Raw genomic sequence first — 8492 nt, 5'->3', positions numbered from 1 at the left:
AACGGTGTCTTTCACATTACACAATTAATGTTATGATTGATCAAACACAACAGACCTGTTGCCTAGATAAAAAACCAAATGGTTCTATCTTGGAAAGACGGGAGGAATTTGAGAAAATTACTTTTTTGGGTGCAATCCCCAGAACTGTGATCATTCTGACTGAGGAATCCTGCAATTGTAGTCAAAAATTTATGCTTCCAAGTTTTGAGAAAGAGATCTCCATATGGCTGGCTTGCCTACCATTGGTTCATCCCTTCAAATCACCCAATAGAGGGCAGAATGTCTGAAAAAGGAAATCTTACACGTTCCCTTTAAACCATGTTAATTTTGCACTGAAAAACAGGATTTGATTTTATCTGGGGCAATGTCTGTGTTTTGGAGCTGTCAATGGTATCACAGTTCTGCTTCTTAGGCTGTGTTCTGAACTGATGGGAAAACCTGGCTTACAATGAAGCTTCTGGATCGATTGGGAGGATGAGCTGGTCACACAGCCAGCACCCCCATTGTGTCTTGGCCCAGCCCTGTTAAAATGTGTATTATGTGCCAGAGGAACCACATAAAACCTGGAAGTGCCAGTACTGTGGTGAGGGTTGGAATGTCTGGGTGGGAAGAGGTCCGTGGTTCACCTGTGGACCCAAGTACCTCCTGACCTGTCCTGCCTATCCCTGAAGCTCCTTCACTGTCCCCTCACTTGCAGGCCGTCTGCTCTGTCAGGGTTCTCCAGAGTTTCTGTCCTGATTCAGAGCAAACAGGGAATTTTTAAGTTAGAGAGATCACATGAAGTACAGATTGGGCCGGTGTTTCACCTGCTTTGGCCCCATTGTCATCTTAACCTGTCGTGTTCCCATTCTTAGTGTCACCTGTGTGTGTGTGGGCTGCCGGGGGTGGTGGCAGTGGTGGCATCTAAAAGACTGCACTGGTCCTCGCCCTTTGCCGTGGCAGTGGCTTCCCCTTCAGGAGGAGGCTGCCACCTTGACAAAGCTTGGAGGAGCAAAACTGGTTCTTTTCATCCTGCAGCAGAAGGAGGGGCTGACTGAGTGCACCCCATTTCTGAGGTGGCAACCAGTGAGGGCTGCACCCCCTGCACCCCCTAGTGACTCCCACTGATCTAAACAGGTCAGTGCAGGAATGGGTATCTTTTTTTTCTATGGAACCTGGCTTCAGACTCTCTTTTTGGTCTATTGTAACTTTGTGGTCTCTATTCCTTAGCTCTCTGCCACCTGACCTGACTTCTGGTTCCTTCCTGCTGGTTCCTTCCAGCTGCTTCCTAGTCTTTTTCAATGCTTCCAGCAACCCATGGAAGTTTAATGCAATCCCGTGTTTAAATCCTACTAGTTTCCATTCAATTATGGTAGTAGGGCTTCTAGAACAATTGCAATTCACACGTGTGACTGTTTACTTGATATTCAAAGTAAGGCCCACGATTTCATTGGAACACACTTCTGTGGAAGCATGGATAGAGTTTTTTTAAGTTCTGTACTAAACTGGATTGGGAAGTAAAGCATAAAAACAAAGAAATTGGGGAAATGGAAAAAATGACCAATAAAGAAGACAGGAATGTAATTGAAGAGGACAGAAGTGGGAGGGAAGGGAAAGCTTGTGGGTGTGAGTGGGGGGGGAGAATCATTCATACCTTATTAACATATCTTATTTTCTAATTATGTTTAAAGAGTGTTTCAGTGAAGTTTATTAAAATTAGGTGTTACACAGTTGGATAAATTCATGAGGAGTATAAAATATTCTCAGAACTAATGAAAGGAGAGTAGTGATTTTAGAGAACAAATTACAAAGACAGGAAATAATTACACATAATTGCCAGCAGCATAACATGGATGTGTTAAGTATAGCTTATTGCACTGTAAGACTGGAGGTGGGGGGTTTAGGAAACCAAAGTATTTCTTTAAAAATATATCCAGGAAATTGTGGAATCCACAGGGGTAGCCAATTGCAGCAGATTGGGGGGGCATTTCTGTTTTTTTTGTGACCCACCAGTGGCTGCACACAGCTGTCAACAATGTTTAAAAATAAAAAACGGGGTATATTTTAAGAAGTCAGGATCCATGTTAAACATTGTGGAGGAATACTTTCAATCTATTTTAACTGAATTGCTGCTCCTGAAGGATTCCAAAAGAGGCAATGTGTCTCAATTTGAGGCCAGAAAAAGGGCCAGCTGGGGATCCAAGAGAGGTACTTCATAGGTTAAACCTGTGCCAGCAATGTGATATTGCAGCAAGAGGGTAAATATATTTTATGCTGCATTAATAGAACCATAGTTTCCAAATCAAGGGAAACCATAATCTCCCCATATCTGTGCTGTCAAGCCTCATTTGAAGTAGTGCATTCAGTTCTGGGTGGCTCATTTGGAGAGCATGTACCACGATGGAGGAGGTTTAGGAGGGCCAGAGATGATAAGAAAAAACATGTGAGGAAAGACTGAGGGTATTGGGGTGTTCAGCTGATGAAAAGAAACCAAGGAGTGACATGACTGGACTCTTCACAATATCTAAAGGTTGTCACAGAGTGGAAAACACTAGCTTGTCCTTTGCTGCCCTAGAGGCTAGGCCAGGTCTAATGGTTTTACATTATGGTAGATTTCAGTTGACAGTAGAAGGAAGTTCTTGATACTAAAAGGTGTTTGACCATGGGACCAATTACCGAAGAGTAGTGGGGTCTCGTTCTCTGGACATCTTTAATAATAAGCTGGACAGCTACCTAAAGGGGATGCTCTAACTGGCATTCATGTACTGAGTGGGGCATTGGACTCAAAGCCTATGGGGGCTCTTCCAACACTATTTTCTATGATTATAGGACTGCAAAACTACTTCTGGGGTTGCCAACTCCATATTAAGGTGATTTGATCCATGGAGTTACAGATGGGAAAAATATTATAATATTTCTGGAATGTAGGGATCTCGAGACGGTTGTGCACGCACTTGGTAACCTCACGCCTTGATTTCTGTAATGCACTCTACATGGGGCTACCTGTGCTGACTCGAAATTACAGCTGGTTCAAAACATGGCCGCCCGGCTTGTCTCCGGAAACATCTAGGAGGGACACATTACTCCTGTTTTGGGTCCCTCCACTGGCTGCCTATCAGCTTCCGGGCCCAGTACAAGGTGTTGGTTATCACCTTTAAAGCCCTAAATGGCTTGGGTCCAAGCTTCTCAGGGACGCTCCTCCGTACAATCCTCCCCGCGCTCTCGGTCCTCTGGGAAGAACTTACTGCAGCCTTTAAATCTGGCTTGCGGCGACCTCCCAGAGGGCGTTCTCTGCTGTCGCCCCCAAACTCTGGAACGACCTGCCAGATGAGATCCGTCAGATAACATCATTAGACGCTTTATAAAAAGCGGTCAGACAGATCTCTTCCAGCAGGCCTTTCAGACAACCATCCGGCCCCGGTTCCCTGATTCCCTCATTCCTCCCGTGGCCCCATCTCAGTGATGGTCAGGATCACAGAGGGATATCAGGTTTTTAATTGCTGTTTTATGCTTGATATTGTGTTTTTAATAGTTATACTGTTTAATATTGTCTTAAGGGGGGAGGGATAAGTGTTTTTAATTGTTCTATTTATATTTACTGTTGTCAACCGCCCGGATTGGTTGCCATAGGGTGGTATATTAAAATATATTATTATATTATATTATTATTTTTTATTTTATTTTTTTATTATAAATAATTTATTTATAGCCCGCCTTCCACAGATCAGGGGGTTACAGAAAACCCATTACAGGATAAAATCACAATAACAGCAAAAAATTACATTAAAATGGCAAAACCACAGATTACCATAACAATATCCGCTAGCTACGATATACAAAGCAACAATGAGGGGGGCAAGAGGGGAGGAGAGGACTGCATGGGGGACAATTAGGGGAAAAGCTTGTTGGAACAGAAAGGTTTTTAAACCTTTTCTTAAACAGGTCAAGGGAGGTGGCCGAGCGGAGCTCACCGGGAAGCGAGTTCCAGGAGCTGGGGGCCGAGATGGAAAAGGCCCTCTGCGTGTTGTGGCATATTTCAAGTCTGGAAATCTCCGCAGTGTGCTTCCCAGCCGTATGAGTGCACGGGGCGGATTGTATGGAGGAGGCCGTCCTCCAAGTTCGCTGGCCCAAGTCATTTAGGCTTATAGGTGATAACCACACCTTGTATTGCGCTCGGAAGTGAATAGGCAGCCCATGAAGATCTTTTAGGACTGGTGTTATATGTCTGGCCCTGGAAGATCCAGTGACCAGTCTTGCTGCCATATTCTGAACCAGATGTAGCTTCCGAGTATGGTACAAGGGTTGCCCCATGTAGAGCGCATTACAGAAATCCAAACAAGAGGTTACCAGAGCATGTACCACCGTTTCAAGGTCCCTTGGCCCAGGAAGGGTCGCAGCTGGGGTATCAACCGAAGCTGATAACAGGTGCTCCTGACCGTCGCATCCACCTGAGATGTAAGGTGGAACGACGAGTCCAGAGCACCCCAAACTGCGAACCGGAGTCCTTCAGGGGAGCGTGACCCCATTCAGGACAGGTGGCAAACCTCCAATCCCGCGGCCGGGGGAGCCTTCACGAACACTTCTGTTTTCTCTGGATTCAAACTGAGTCGGCTTTTCCTCATCCAGCCCATTACCGACTCCAGACAGGCATTGAGAGAGAGACGCCCATCCTTAGTCACTGCCTCAGTCAGAGACAGAGAAGACTATTGGGTGTCATCAGCGTACTGATAACACCGCGCCCCGTGGCTCTGGATGATCTCTCCCAGTGGTTTCATGTAATGTTAAATGCATGGTGGGGACAGAGGCTCCTTGAGGGGCACCAGATGTAAGGGCCCTCTATCGGAGCACCCGTTAATTTGCTTGTTTAGTTCTTTTCTTTCTTTCTTTTAAAAAAAAACTGTTCTTGAATGTTGAAAAATCTTGTGAGAATCCTGGGCTGCTGATGTACTTCATAGTTAGTACTTTTTCTGTGCAAAAATTGCACATGGATGTTTTGCACAGAAAGGAACACTTTTATACATGTTTGGCCACACGCATCCACTGCACAGAAAATTCTGTTGCCTGTGCAAAACAAAACAACAAAAAAAAACCTTCATTTGAATTTTGTGCCGACTGTGTCCTGAACTGGAATAGTGAATTTTCATCACGTGAGAAGAAAATTGCTAAGATTACTGCTTGTTTCCATTGAAGAAAATTAGTGAAATCCCTGCCTGGGGCAGTTGCCCAGATAGGACTCCTTGCTATACATGCGTAAATTTACTAGGAGTAAATTGAACAGATATAGCCAGAGAAAACTCTTATGTATAAAGCCATTTTTAGACCCACAACTTGACAGATTAAAGCCTGATCCATGCATTTTTACTCAATTACACAATTAATACACATCATGTGGATGAAACAAGAAACACTGAGAAATTCAGGAAATGACTGTGGATGGGGGAGAAGGAGGAAGATGAAGGGAGAGGAGGAGGAGGAGAAGAAGAAGACTACAGCATACAGAATTGTGTCCTTGGCCAGCAAGGGTCCTAGAGCAAGTTTTCAATGGAACCAATGATATTCCAATCCAGGGACCATATTTTGCCCATCCCTGTTGGATACATGATGTGATGGTAGCATAGCTGGGCATATTCATGGAGGATAAAGTTATCCCGCGACAACTAGCAGAATGAAGGATGCTGTTGCATTCCTGTCTGCTTAAGAGCTTCCTAGAAGCAACTGGTGACCACTATGTGAAAAGAAGAGGGCTAGATAGACCTTTGGTTCAATCCCGATGACTCCTCTTATGTTCTCTTGTCCTTATCCTATCTCACTTAGGAAGTATGTATGTGACTTCAAATCGCTTTTTGACCAAAGGTTGACCCCATGACTTGGCCATATCTTCTCTGAAATTAAGCCCTAGCTCACTGTTATTGTCAGTGTCTCCCATACAAGTAGTAACCAGGGCCGACCCCTGCTTAGCTTCCAAGATCACAGCTGGATCTCGTGCTTTGGTGTTAGTGTGTTAAATTCCACAAAATTCAATGGTGCTTACTTCTGAGAAGACATTTTTTCTTTACTTGCTGCTATCTTGCTCCAAAAAACATGGAACTCAGGGCATAACAATAAAAATATGCATAGAAGTATTCTATTAGATAAAAACAATACAGTCTCTAAAGAAAAAGCTCACCCACTGCCATTTATGTATGCTTCAACTATTTCACGGAGGGAATTAATGGAGTTAGCTTCCCCTCCCCCAGCAAAGTAATTGCTTTTGCCTTGTTACACAAATGTTCTTCAGCTGGAAGTAGAGTGATGAATATGAGCAACAACTTTCCATTAATTCTCCCACCTTGAATTTGTTTGCAAGGATTTCAGTTTATATGCTCTTAATTTTAAAAAAGGATTTACAATGTTACTAATCACGAGAATGGCAGCATTTGGGGTTTTAGAGCAAAAATTAATTTTGAACACTGATACTTAATTATTATTGACATAAAAATATCAGTAAGGCTAGGCAGAAATTCTGTGCTCATTGCTCTTTGGAGTACCTCCGTTTGAACTTAGTAAGGCTTACATTGGTGAACTGGATAAAGCACAACCAGCCCATTAAGAACCATTCATTGAAAAAGTGGGATCTAAGGACAGCTTTATTGTGTTGTCAAAATCAGTGGGTGGATTGCCGGCATCACAATTTAATGAGAAGTATTGGAATTAATATTTCCAGTTTGCATTTGAAAAAAAATGTCCTAAATTTTAAATCATGTGAAATTCAAATTTCAGTTGCATATGAAGCACATTTAAAAAGAACAATATGTATCATGCAATCCTGGAGAAATTCTTCCAGTTTCATCTCCTTTGCTTTTTCAACCTGATTATTGTTTTCAGATCAATTATTTTCTTATGAGGATTCTTGTATAATGCTTTCATCTGCCTGTCCCAATTTGTTATGTTATGTATTTTCGCAAAAGCATGGGCATAAGAGCAGCAGTATTTCTTCCCAGTTTCTACAAGAGACACCAAAGAGGCCAAGGTCCTTTGGAAACAGATCGAAAAAAGGGACCATGTAATTTCTTCCTTACCTTTAAGGTCATGCTTGGAAACTATTTATGTTGAAAACAAGATTCATTGAACGTTTTGTTTTTTGTTTCTTTTTCTTTAATCTCTCGTTCCATTGCGGTTGAAAACCTCATCTGACAGTGGAAAAGAATTGAAGATAGCGGTCCAATCACCAGCTGAGGAACATGTACATCCTGGGCCCGACAAATAATCATTGTATCAAGCTTGGACATTCAAGTGTGCGTTTGAAACCTCGTTCAAACGTCTGAGGTTAGATTCAGTGTGTGTAACAGGGCAAAGATTATTGTGGGCAGGGAATGGACTGACAATCGAAGGCCACTATGTTAATAGATGTGGCCACCCGAGTTGGAGTACTCACTAAAAAAAATGACGTCTACAGTGAAACGCACCATTAAAGTGGAAATGATATTGGCAGACAGACAAAAGGATGTCAGTGTGGGTAGTTGTTGTTTGAGTTGGCTGTGACGCGGACAATGTAGTCCGGCCTCAATATGCCCTGCGGCCAAGTCATGGGCCCCATGGGTGACTTTGTGGCAAGAGGATATCTGTCACGTAAGAGGAAGGCAATAGGCCAACCCTGAAATCAATCTGCCAAGAAAAAGCCTAGGGACAGGGTTGCCATAAGTTGGAAATCAACTTAGAGACAGTCGAAGACTTTCATGGCCAGCATCCCGTAGTTTTTTGTGGGTTTTTTGGGGGGGTAGTGGGGCCATGTTGCTAGAAGAGTTTCTTCCTGCCGTGTTTCACCAGGCATGTGTGGCTGGCACCTTCAGAGAATGCTGGCTGGAAAACGTGTGTGTGTGTGTATATATAATATGACTGGTGTGAGCCCCCAGGAATGGCAGGAGGGCTTTGCTGTGTATGTGTTCGTGTTCAAATTGGAGCCTTTGGGCCCTGGTCTTGTTGTGGACCGAAAATGTTGGGGGCAGGGGAAAAACCAATGTAAATTGGTGTGTGTGACATTGGTCCTTCGGTTGTTGGAGAGCCAAATGACATGAGTCGCTTCGGTGTCAGAGGAGGAACCATTGGCGAGAAAGTCTGGTATGTTCAGATGCAGAAACCCACTGGTGACCCTAGGCAAGCTACACTGCTGTCAGCCAAGAGAAAATTCAGTGACAATTTTAGGCATAAATCTTGCCAGGGAAAGAAATTCTTGGATTTGTTGTTGGTGGGAGCTGGCCCTTGAGTCGGCGGCACGACTTATGCGTGGTTATCATGAGACATCTCCAAGGCCCCCTATTCCTCCACTACTCTGCTCAGTCCTGAAAAACATGCCTGTGACCCTCGATGTGATGTCCATCCATCTAGATTGGCAGACTTCTCTTTCTTCTTGACCTCTGCCTCTCATTATGTGGCCAAAGTATGACAGCCTCAATTTGGATCATCTTGGCTGTTCCAGACAGCAAAATAAAGTGCGGCGTTCGCGTCACAGTGGAGTATGGTGTTTCCATGATGAA

Source organism: Sceloporus undulatus, chromosome 2 (assembly GCF_019175285.1).
Source record: "Sceloporus undulatus isolate JIND9_A2432 ecotype Alabama chromosome 2, SceUnd_v1.1, whole genome shotgun sequence".
Taxonomy (NCBI): domain Eukaryota; kingdom Metazoa; phylum Chordata; class Lepidosauria; order Squamata; family Phrynosomatidae; genus Sceloporus; species Sceloporus undulatus.
The sequence above is the reverse complement of the archived record's forward strand: the minus strand, read 5'-3'. Positions refer to the sequence as shown.